Consider the following 13,272-nt stretch of genomic DNA (forward strand, 5'->3'; position numbering starts at 1 on the left):
TAGCCTTGCATTTTTATCAAAACGGGGCAAAAACAATTTTTTTTTTATCCAAAATTTAAAAAAGTAAGGAGTTAGCCTTGCATTTTTATCAAAATGGAGGAAAGTTCAGTTTTCAACCTTTTATCACAAATTCATAACGGTAAGGGGTAAGCCTTGCATTTTTATCAAAATGGAGGAAAGTTCAGTTTTCATCACAAATTCAAAACAGTAAGGGGTTAGCCTAGCATTTTTATCAAAATGGGGGAAAGTTCAGTTTTCATCACAAATTTAAAACGGTTAGGAGTTAGCCTTGCATTTTTATCAAGTATTTCTGAAAAAAGGGACGAAAACACGTTTTTATCATGAATTCAAAACAAGGGGTTAGTCTTGCATTTTTTTCAAAATGGGGGAAAGTTAAGTTTTTATCACAAATTCAAAACAGTAAGGGGTTAGCCTTGCATTTTTATCAAAAAGTGGCAAAAACAACTTTTATCACAAATTCAAAGCGGTAAGGGGTTAGCCTTGCATTTTTATCAAAACGGGGCAAAAACAATTTTTTTTTTATCCAAAATTTAAAACAGTAAGGAGTTAGCCTTGCATTTTTATCGTAATGGAGGAAAGTTCAGTTTTCATCACAAATTCAAAACGGTAAGGGGTTAGCCTTGCATTTTTATCAAAATGGGGGAAAGTTCAGTTTTCATCACAAATTTAAAACGGTTAGGAGTTAGCCTTGCATTTTTATCAAAATGGAGGAAAGTTAAGGTTTTATCACAAATTCAAAATAGTAAGGGGTTAGCCTTGCATTTTTATCAAAAAGGGGCAAAAAACCCTTTTATCACAAATTCATAACGGTAAGGGGTTAGCCTTGCATTTTTATCACAATGGAGGAAAGTTCAGATTTCATCACAAATTCAAAACAGTAAGGGGTTAGCCTTGCATTTTTATCAAAATGGGGGAAAGTTCAGTTTTCATCACAAATTTAAAACGGTTAGGAGTTAGCCTTGCATTTTTATCAAAATGGAGGAAAGTTAAGGTTTTATCACAAATTCAAAATAGTAAGGGGTTAGCCTTGCATTTTTATCAAAAAGGGGCAAAAAACCTTTTATCACAAATTCATAACGGTAAGGGGTTAGCTTGCATTTGTATCAAAATGGAGGAAAGTTCAGTTTTCATCACAAATTCAAAACAGTAAGGGGTAAGCCTTGCATTTTTATCAAAAAGTGGCAAAAAACAACTTTTATCACAAATTCAAAACGGTAAGGGGTTAGCCTTGCATTTTTATCAAAAAGTGGCAAAAACAAATTTTATATCCAAAATTCAAAACGGTAAGGGGTTATCCTTGCATTTTTATCAAAAAGTGGCAAAAAACAACTTTTATCACAAATTCAAAACGGTAAGGGGTTAGCCTTGCATTTTTATCAAAATGGAGGAAAGTTAAGTTTGTATCACAAATTCAAAACAGTAAGGGGTTAGCCTTGCATTTTTATCAAAAAGTGGCAAAAACAATTTTTTTTTATCCAAAATTTAAAACAGTAAGGAGTTAGCCTTGCATTTTTATCAAAAAGGGGCAAAAACAACTTTTATCACAAAATCATAACGGTAAGGGGTTAGCCTTGCATTTTTATCAAAATGGGGGAAAGTTAAGTTTTTATCACAAATTCAAAATAGTAAGGGGTTAGCCTTGCATTTTTAATCAAAAAGGGGCAAAAACAACTTTTATCACCAATTCAAAATGGTAAGGGGTTAGCCTTGCATTTTTATCAAAAAGTGGCAAAAACAAATTTTCTATCCAAAATTCAAAACTGTAAGGGGTTAGCCTTACATTTTTATCAAAATGGGGCAAAAACAACTTTTATCACAAATTCATAACGGTAAGGGGTTAGCCTTGCATTTTTATCAAAATGGGGGAAAGTTAAGTTGTTATCACAATTTCAAAAAAATAAGGGGTTAGCCTTGCATTTTTATCAAAAAGGGGCAAAAACAACTTTTATCACAAAATCAAAACGGTAAGGGGTTAGCCTTGCATTTTTATCAAAACGCGGGAAAGTTAAGATTTAATCACAAATTCAAAACGGTAAGGGGTTAGCCTTGCATTTTTATCAAAATGGAGGAAAGTTCAGTTTCATCACCAATTTAAAACGGTAAGGGGTTAGCCTTGCATTTGTATCAAAATGGAGGAAAGTTCAGTTTTCATCACAAATTCAAAACGATAAGGGGTTAGCCTTGAATTTTTATCAAAATGGGGGAAAGTTAAGTTTTTATCACAAATTCAAAATAGTAAGGGATTAGCCTTGCATTTTTAATCAAAAAGGGGCAAAAACAACTTTTATCACAAATTCAAAATGGTAAGGGGTTAGCCTTTTTTTTTTATTAAAAAGTGGCAAAAACAAATTTTCTATGCACAATTTAAAACGGTAAGGGGTTAGCCTTACATTTTTATCAAAATGGGGCAAAAACAACTGTTATCACAAATTCATAACGGTAAGGGGTTAGCCTTGCATTTTTATCAAAATGGGGGAAAGTTAAGTTTTTATCACTAATTCGAAATAGTAAAGGGTTAGCCTTGCATTTTTATCAAAGAGGGGCAAAAACAACTTTTATCACAAATTCAAACCGGTAAGGGGTTAGCCTTGCATTTTTATCAAAATGGGGGAAAGTTAAGTTTTTATCACAATTTCAAAATAGTAAGGGGTTAGCCTTGCATTTTTATCAAAAAGGGGCAAAACAACTTTTATCACAAAATCAAAACGGTAAGGGGTTAGCCTTGCATTTTTATCAAAATGCGGGAAAGTTAAGTTTTAATCACAAATTCAAAACGGTAAGGGGTTAGCCTTGCATTTTTATCAAAATGGAGGAAAGTTCAGTTTCATCACCAATTTAAAACGGTAAGGGGTTAGCGTGGCATTTGTATCAAAAAGTGGCAAAAACAACTTTTATCACAAATTCAAAGCGGTAAGGGGTTAGCCTTGCATTTTTATCAAAACGGGGCAAAAACAATTTTTTTTTTATCCAAAATTTAAAACAGTAAGGAGTTAGCCTTGCATTTTTATCGTAATGGAGGAAAGTTCAGTTTTCATCACAAATTCAAAACGGTAAGGGGTTAGCCTTGCATTTTTATCAAAATGGGGGAAAGTTCAGTTTTCATCACAAATTTAAAACGGTTAGGAGTTAGCCTTGCATTTTTATCAAAATGGAGGAAAGTTAAGGTTTTATCACAAATTCAAAATAGTAAGGGGTTAGCCTTGCATTTTTATCAAAAAGGGGCAAAAAAACCTTTTATCACAAATTCATAACGGTAAGGGGTTAGCCTTGCATTTTTATCACAATGGAGGAAAGTTCAGATTTCATCACAAATTCAAAACAGTAAGGGGTTAGCCTTGCATTTTTATCAAAATGGGGGAAAGTTCAGTTTTCATCACAAATTTAAAACGGTTAGGAGTTAGCCTTGCATTTTTATCAAAATGGAGGAAAGTTAAGGTTTTATCACAAATTCAAAATAGTAAGGGGTTAGCCTTGCATTTTTATCAAAAAGGGGCAAAAAACCTTTTATCACAAATTCATAACGGTAAGGGGTTAGCTTGCATTTGTATCAAAATGGAGGAAAGTTCAGTTTTCATCACAAATTCAAAACAGTAAGGGGTAAGCCTTGCATTTTTATCAAAAAGTGGCAAAAAACAACTTTTATCACAAATTCAAAACGGTAAGGGGTTAGCCTTGCATTTTTATCAAAAAGTGGCAAAAACAAATTTTATATCCAAAATTCAAAACGGTAAGGGGTTATCTTTGCATTTTTATCAAAAAGTGGCAAAAAACAACTTTTATCACAAATTCAAAACGGTAAGGGGTTAGCCTTGCATTTTTATCAAAATGGAGGAAAGTTAAGTTTGTATCACAAATTCAAAACAGTAAGGGGTTAGCCTTGCATTTTTATCAAAAAGTGGCAAAAACAATTTTTTTTTATCCAAAATTTAAAACAGTAAGGAGTTAGCCTTGCATTTTTATCAAAAAGGGGCAAAAACAACTTTTATCACAAAATCATAACGGTAAGGGGTTAGCCTTGCATTTTTATCAAAATGGGGGAAAGTTAAGTTTTTATCACAAATTCAAAATAGTAAGGGGTTAGCCTTGCATTTTTAATCAAAAAGGGGCAAAAACAACTTTTATCACCAATTCAAAATGGTAAGGGGTTAGCCTTGCATTTTTATCAAAAAGTGGCAAAAACAAATTTTCTATCCAAAATTCAAAACGGTAAGGGGTTAGCCTTGCATTTTTATCAAAAGGGGCAAAAAACAACTTTAATCACAAATTCAAAACGGTAAGGGGTTAGCCTTCCATTTTTATCAAAATGGAGGAATGTTAAGTTTGTATCACAAATTCAAAACAGTAAGGGGTTAGCCTTGCATTTTTATCAAAAAGTGGCAAAAACAACTTTTATCACCAATTCAAAACGGTAAAGGGTTAGCCTTGCATTTTTATCAAAATGGAGGAAAGTTAAGTTTGTATCACAAATTCAAAACAGTTAGGGGTTAGCCTTGCATTTTTAATCAAAAAGGGGCAAAAACAACTTTTATCACCAATTCAAAAAGGTAAGGGGTTAGCCTTGCATTTTTATCAAAAAGTGGCAAAAACAAATTTTCTATCCAAAATTCAAAACTGTAAGGGGTTAGCCTTACATTTTTATCAAAATGGGGCAAAAACAACTTTTATCACAAATTCATAACGGTAAGGGGTTAGCCTTGCATTTTTATCAAAATGGGGGAAAGTTAAGTTGTTATCACAATTTCAAAAAAATAAGGGGTTAGCCTTGCATTTTTATCAAAAAGGGGCAAAAACAACTTTTATCACAAAATCAAAACGGTAAGGGGTTAGCCTTGCATTTTTATCAAAACGCGGGAAAGTTAAGATTTAATCACAAATTCAAAACGGTAAGGGGTTAGCCTTGCATTTTTATCAAAATGGAGGAAAGTTCAGTTTCATCACCAATTTAAAACGGTAAGGGGTTAGCCTTGCATTTGTATCAAAATGGAGGAAAGTTCAGTTTTCATCACAAATTCAAAACGATAAGGGGTTAGCCTTGAATTTTTATCAAAATGGGGGAAAGTTAAGTTTTTATCACAAATTCAAAATAGTAAGGGGTTAGCCTTGCATTTTTAATCAAAAAGGGGCAAAAACAACTTTTATCACAAATTCAAAATGGTAAGGGGTTAGCCTTTTTTTTTATCAAAAAGTGGCAAAAACAAATTTTCTATGCACAATTTAAAACGGTAAGGGGTTAGCCTTACATTTTTATCAAAATGGGGCAAAAACAACTGTTATCACAAATTCATAACGGTAAGGGGTTAGCCTTGCATTTTTATCAAAATGGGGGAAAGTTAAGTTTTTATCACTAATTCGAAATAGTAAAGGGTTAGCCTTGCATTTTTATCAAAGAGGGGCAAAAACAACTTTTATCACAAATTCAAACCGGTAAGGGGTTAGCCTTGCATTTTTATCAAAATGGGGGAAAGTTAAGTTTTTATCACAATTTCAAAATAGTAAGGGGTTAGCCTTGCATTTTTATCAAAAAGGGGCAAAACAACTTTTATCACAAAATCAAAACGGTAAGGGGTTAGCCTTGCATTTTTATCAAAATGCGGGAAAGTTAAGTTTTAATCACAAATTCAAAACGGTAAGGGGTTAGCCTTGCATTTTTATCAAAATGGAGGAAAGTTCAGTTTCATCACCAATTTAAAACGGTAAGGGGTTAGCGTGGCATTTGTATCAAAAAGTGGCAAAAACAACTTTTATCACAAATTCAAAGCGGTAAGGGGTTAGCCTTGCATTTTTATCAAAACGGGGCAAAAACAATTTTTTTTTATCCAAAATTTAAAACAGTAAGGAGTTAGCCTTGCATTTTTATCAAAATGGAGGAAAGTTCAGTTTTCATCACAAATTCAAAACGGTAAGGGGTTAGCCTTGCATTTTTATCAAAATGGGGGAAAGTTCAGTTTTCATCACAAATTTAAAACGGTTAGGAGTTAGCCTTGCATTTTTATCAAAATGGAGGAAAGTTAAGGTTTTATCACAAATTCAAAATAGTAAGGGGTTAGCCTTGCATTTTTATCAAAAAGGGGCAAAAAAATCTTTTATCACAAATTCATAACGGTAAGGGGTTAGCCTTGCATTTTTATCATAATGGAGGAAAGTTCAGATTTCATCACAAATTCAAAACAGTAAGGGGTTAGCCTTGCATTTTTATCAAAATGGGGGAAAGTTCAGTTTTCATCACAAATTTAAAACGGTTAGGAGTTAGCCTTGCATTTTTATCAAAATGGAGGAAAGTTAAGGTTTTATCACAAATTCAAAATAGTAAGGGGTTAGCCTTGCATTTTTATCAAAAAGGGGCAAAAAACCTTTTATCACAAATTCATAACGGTAAGGGGTTAGCTTGCATTTGTATCAAAATGGAGGAAAGTTCAGTTTTCATCACAAATTCAAAACAGTAAGGGGTAAGCCTTGCATTTTTATCAAAAAGTGGCAAAAAACAACTTTTATCACAAATTCAAAACGGTAAGGGGTTAGCCTTGCATTTTTATCAAAAAGTGGCAAAAACAAATTTTATATCCAAATTCAAAACGGTAAGGGGTTATCCTTGCATTTTTATCAAAAAGTGGCAAAAAACAACTTTTATCACAAATTCAAAACGGTAAGGGGTTAGCCTTGCATTTTTATCAAAATGGAGGAAAGTTAAGTTTGTATCACAAATTCAAAACAGTAAGGGGTTAGCCTTGCATTTTTATCAAAAAGTGGCAAAAACAATTTTTTTTTATCCAAAATTTAAAACAGTAAGGAGTTAGCCTTGCATTTTTATCAAAAAGGGGCAAAAACAACTTTTATCACAAAATCATAACGGTAAGGGGTTAGCCTTGCATTTTTATCAAAATGGGGGAAAGTTAAGTTTTTATCACAAATTCAAAATAGTAAGGGGTTAGCCTTGCATTTTTAATCAAAAAGGGGCAAAAACAACTTTTATCACCAATTCAAAATGGTAAGGGGTTAGCCTTGCATTTTTATCAAAAAGTGGCAAAAACAAATTTTCTATCCAAAATTCAAAACGGTAAGGGGTTAGCCTTGCATTTTTATGAAAAGGGGCAAAAAACAACTTTAATCACAAATTCAAAACGGTAAGGGGTTAGCCTTCCATTTTTATCAAAATGGAGGAATGTTAAGTTTGTATCACAAATTCAAAACAGTAAGGGGTTAGCCTTGCATTTTTATCAAAAAGTGGCAAAAACAACTTTTATCACCAATTCAAAACGGTAAAGGGTTAGCCTTGCATTTTTATCAAAATGGAGGAAAGTTAAGTTTGTATCACAAATTCAAAACAGTTAGGGGTTAGCCTTGCATTTTTATCAAAAAGGGGCAAAAACAACTTTTATCACAAAATCATAACGGTAAGGGGTTAGCCTTGCATTTTTATCAAAATGGGGGAAAGTTAAGTTTTTATCACAAATTCAAAATAGTAAGGGGTTAGCCTTGCATTTTTAATCAAAAAGGGGCAAAAACAACTTTTATCACCAATTCAAAATGGTAAGGGGTTAGCCTTGCATTTTTATCAAAAAGTGGCAAAAACAAATTTTCTATCCAAAATTCAAAACTGTAAGGGGTTAGCCTTACATTTTTATCAAAATGGGGCAAAAACAACTTTTATCACAAATTCATAACGGTAAGGGGTTAGCCTTGCATTTTTATCAAAATGGGGGAAAGTTAAGTTGTTATCACAATTTCAAAAAAATAAGGGGTTAGCCTTGCATTTTTATCAAAAAGGGGCAAAAACAACTTTTATCACAAAATCAAAACGGTAAGGGGTTAGCCTTGCATTTTTATCAAAACGCGGGAAAGTTAAGATTTAATCACAAATTCAAAACGGTAAGGGGTTAGCCTTGCATTTTTATCAAAATGGAGGAAAGTTCAGTTTCATCACCAATTTAAAACGGTAAGGGGTTAGCCTTGCATTTGTATCAAAATGGAGGAAAGTTCAGTTTTCATCACAAATTCAAAACGATAAGGGGTTAGCCTTGAATTTTTATCAAAATGGGGGAAAGTTAAGTTTTTATCACAAATTCAAAATAGTAAGGGGTTAGCCTTGCATTTTTAATCAAAAAGGGGCAAAAACAACTTTTATCACAAATTCAAAATGGTAAGGGGTTAGCCTTTTTTTTTATCAAAAAGTGGCAAAAACAAATTTTCTATGCACAATTCAAAATAGTAAGGGGTTAGCCTTACATTTTTATCAAAATGGGGCAAAAACAACTTTTATCACAAAATCAAAACGGTAAGGGGTTAGCCTTGCATTTTTATCAAAATGCGGGAAAGTTAAGTTTTAATCACAAATTCAAAACGGTAAGGGGTTATCCTTGCATTTTTATCAAAATGGAGGAAAGTTCAGTTTCATCACCAATTTAAAACGGTAAGGGGTTAGCGTGGCATTTGTATCAAAAAGTGGCAAAAACAACTTTTATCACAAATTCAAAGCGGTAAGGGGTTAGCTTTGCATTTTTATCAAAACGGGGCAAAAACAATTTTTTTTTATCCAAAATTTAAAACAGTAAGGAGTTAGCCTTGCATTTTTATCAAAATGGAGGAAAGTTCAGTTTTCATCACAAATTCAAAACGGTAAGGGGTTAGCCTTGCATTTTTATCAAAATGGGGGAAAGTTCAGTTTTCATCACAAATTTAAAACGGTTAGGAGTTAGCCTTGCATTTTTATCAAAATGGAGGAAAGTTAAGGTTTTATCACAAATTCAAAATAGTAAGGGGTTAGCCTTGCATTTTTATCAAAAAGGGGCAAAAAAACCTTTTATCACAAATTCATAACGGTAAGGGGTTAGCCTTGCATTTTTATCACAATGGAGGAAAGTTCAGATTTCATCACAAATTCAAAACAGTAAGGGGTTAGCCTTGCATTTTTATCAAAATGGGGGAAAGTTCAGTTTTCATCACAAATTTAAAACGGTTAGGAGTTAGCCTTGCATTTTTATCAAAATGGAGGAAAGTTAAGGTTTTATCACAAATTCAAAATAGTAAGGGGTTAGCCTTGCATTTTTATCAAAAAGGGGCAAAAAACCTTTTATCACAAATTCATAACGGTAAGGGGTTAGCTTGCATTTGTATCAAAATGGAGGAAAGTTCAGTTTTCATCACAAATTCAAAACAGTAAGGGGTAAGCCTTGCATTTTTATCAAAAAGTGGCAAAAAACAACTTTTATCACAAATTCAAAACGGTAAGGGGTTAGCCTTGCATTTTTATCAAAAAGTGGCAAAAACAAATTTTATATCCAAAATTCAAAACGGTAAGGGGTTATCCTTGCATTTTTATCAAAAAGTGGCAAAAAACAACTTTTATCACAAATTCAAAACGGTAAGGGGTTAGCCTTGCATTTTTATCAAAATGGAGGAAAGTTAAGTTTGTATCACAAATTCAAAACAGTAAGGGGTTAGCCTTGCATTTTTATCAAAAAGTGGCAAAAACAATTTTTTTTATCCAAAATTTAAAACAGTAAGGAGTTAGCCTTGCATTTTTATCAAAAAGGGGCAAAAACAACTTTTATCACAAAATCATAACGGTAAGGGGTTAGCCTTGCATTTTTATCAAAATGGGGGAAAGTTAAGTTTTTATCACCAATTCAAAATAGTAAGGGGTTAGCCTTGCATTTTTAATCAAAAAGGGGCAAAAACAACTTTTATCACCAATTCAAAATGGTAAGGGGTTAGCCTTGCATTTTTATCAAAAAGGGGCAAAAACAAATGTTCTATCCAAAATTCGAAACGGTAAGGGGTTAGCCTTGCATTTTTATCAAAAAGGGGCAAAAACAACTTTAATCACAAATTCAAAACGGTAAGGGGTTAGCCTTCCATTTTTATCAAAATGGAGGAATGTTAAGTTTGTATCACAAATTCAAAACAGTAAGGGGTTAGCCTTGCATTTTTATCAAAAAGTGGCAAAAACAACTTTTATCACCAATTCAAAACGGTAAAGGGTTAGCCTTGCATTTTTATCAAAATGGAGGAAAGTTAAGTTTGTATCACAAATTCAAAACAGTTAGGGGTTAGCCTTGCATTTTTATCAAAAAGGGGCAAAAACAACTTTTATCACAAAATCATAACGGTAAGGGGTTAGCCTTGCATTTTTATCAAAATGGGGGAAAGTTAAGTTTTTATCACAAATTCAAAATAGTAAGGGGTTAGCCTTGCATTTTTAATCAAAAAGGGGCAAAAACAACTTTTATCACCAATTCAAAATGGTAAGGGGTTAGCCTTGCATTTTTATCAAAAAGTGGCAAAAACAAATTTTCTATCCAAAATTCAAAACTGTAAGGGGTTAGCCTTACATTTTTATCAAAATGGGGCAAAAACAACTTTTATCACAAATTCATAACGGTAAGGGGTTAGCCTTGCATTTTTATCAAAATGGGGGAAAGTTAAGTTGTTATCACAATTTCAAAAAAATAAGGGGTTAGCCTTGCATTTTTATCAAAAAGGGGCAAAAACAACTTTTATCACAAAATCAAAACGGTAAGGGGTTAGCCTTGCATTTTTATCAAAACGCGGGAAAGTTAAGATTTAATCACAAATTCAAAACGGTAAGGGGTTAGCCTTGCATTTTTATCAAAATGGAGGAAAGTTCAGTTTCATCACCAATTTAAAACGGTAAGGGGTTAGCCTTGCATTTGTATCAAAATGGAGGAAAGTTCAGTTTTCATCACAAATTCAAAACGATAAGGGGTTAGCCTTGAATTTTTATCAAAATGGGGGAAAGTTAAGTTTTTATCACAAATTCAAAATAGTAAGGGGTTAGCCTTGCATTTTTAATCAAAAAGGGGCAAAAACAACTTTTATCACAAATTCAAAATGGTAAGGGGTTAGCCTTTTTTTTTATCAAAAAGTGGCAAAAACAAATTTTCTATGCAAAATTTAAAACGGTAAGGGGTTAGCCTTACATTTTTATCAAAATGGGGCAAAAACAACTGTTATCACAAATTCATAACGGTAAGGGGTTAGCCTTGCATTTTTATCAAAATGGGGGAAAGTTAAGTTTTTATCACTAATTCGAAATAGTAAAGGGTTAGCCTTGCATTTTTATCAAAGAGGGGCAAAAACAACTTTTATCACAAATTCAAAACGGTAAGGGGTTAGCCTTGCATTTTTATCAAAATGGAGGAAAGTTCAGTTTCATCACCAATTTAAAACGGTAAGGGGTTAGCGTGGCATTTGTATCAAAAAGTGGCAAAAACAACTTTTATCACAAATTCAAAGCGGTAAGGGGTTAGCCTTGCATTTTTATCAAAACGGGGCAAAAACAATTTTTTTTTTATCCAAAATTTAAAACAGTAAGGAGTTAGCCTTGCATTTTTATCAAAATGGAGGAAAGTTCAGTTTTCATCACAAATTCAAAACGGTAAGGGGTTAGCCTTGCATTTTTATCAAAATGGGGGAAAGTTCAGTTTTCATCACAAATTTAAAACGGTTAGGAGTTAGCCTTGCATTTTTATCAAAATGGAGGAAAGTTAAGGTTTTATCACAAATTCAAAATAGTAAGGGGTTAGCCTTGCATTTTTATCAAAATGGGGGAAAGTTAAGTTTTTATCACAAATTCAAAATAGTAAGGGGTTAGCCTTGCATTTTTAATCAAAAAGGGGCAAAAACAACTTTTATCACCAATTCAAAATGGTAAGGGGTTAGCCTTGCATTTTTATCAAAAGTGGCAAAAACAAATTTTCTATCCAAATTCAAAACTGTAAGGGGTTAGCCTTACATTTTTATCAAAATGGGGCAAAAACAACTTTTATCACAAATTCATAACGGTAAGGGGTTAGCCTTGCATTTTTATCAAAATGGGGGAAAGTTAAGTTGTTATCACAATTTCAAAAAAATAAGGGGTTAGCCTTGCATTTTTATCAAAAAGGGGCAAAAACAACTTTTATCACAAATCAAAACGGTAAGGGGTTAGCCTTGCATTTTTATCAAAACGCGGGAAAGTTAAGATTTAATCACAAATTCAAAACGGTAAGGGGTTAGCCTTGCATTTTTATCAAAATGGAGGAAAGTTCAGTTTCATCACCAATTTAAAACGGTAAGGGGTTAGCCTTGCATTTGTATCAAAATGGAGGAAAGTTCAGTTTTCATCACAAATTCAAAACGATAAGGGGTTAGCCTTGAATTTTTATCAAAATGGGGGAAAGTTAAGTTTTTATCACAAATTCAAAATAGTAAGGGGTTAGCCTTGCATTTTTAATCAAAAAGGGGCAAAAACAACTTTTATCACAAATTCAAAATGGTAAGGGGTTAGCCTTTTTTTTTATCAAAAAGTGGCAAAAACAAATTTTCTATGCAAAATTTAAAACGGTAAGGGGTTAGCCTTACATTTTTATCAAAATGGGGCAAAAACAACTGTTATCACAAATTCATAACGGTAAGGGGTTAGCCTTGCATTTTTATCAAAATGGGGGAAAGTTAAGTTTTTATCACTAATTCGAAATAGTAAAGGGTTAGCCTTGCATTTTTATCAAAGAGGGGCAAAAACAACTTTTATCACAAATTCAAAACGGTAAGGGGTTAGCCTTGCATTTTTATCAAAATGGAGGAAAGTTCAGTTTCATCACCAATTTAAAACGGTAAGGGGTTAGCGTGGCATTTGTATCAAAAAGTGGCAAAAACAACTTTTATCACAAATTCAAAGCGGTAAGGGGTTAGCCTTGCATTTTTATCAAAACGGGGCAAAAACAATTTTTTTTTTATCCAAAATTTAAAACAGTAAGGAGTTAGCCTTGCATTTTTATCAAAATGGAGGAAAGTTCAGTTTTCATCACAAATTCAAAACGGTAAGGGGTTAGCCTTGCATTTTTATCAAAATGGGGGAAAGTTCAGTTTTCATCACAAATTTAAAACGGTTAGGAGTTAGCCTTGCATTTTTATCAAAATGGAGGAAAGTTAAGGTTTTATCACAAATTCAAAATAGTAAGGGGTTAGCCTTGCATTTTTATCAAAATGGGGGAAAGTTAAGTTTTTATCACAAATTCAAAATAGTAAGGGGTTAGCCTTGCATTTTTAATCAAAAAGGGGCAAAAACAACTTTTATCACCAATTCAAAATGGTAAGGGGTTAGCCTTGCATTTTTATCAAAAAGTGGCAAAAACAAATTTTCTATCCAAAATTCAAAACTGTAAGGGGTTAGCCTTACATTTTTATCAAAATGGGGCAAAAACAACTTTTATCACAAATTCATAACGGTAAGGGGTTAGCCTTGCATTTTTA

The sequence above is a fragment of the Patiria miniata genome, unplaced genomic scaffold (assembly GCF_015706575.1).
Source record: "Patiria miniata isolate m_02_andy unplaced genomic scaffold, ASM1570657v1 HiC_scaffold_29, whole genome shotgun sequence".
NCBI lineage: Eukaryota > Metazoa > Echinodermata > Asteroidea > Valvatida > Asterinidae > Patiria > Patiria miniata.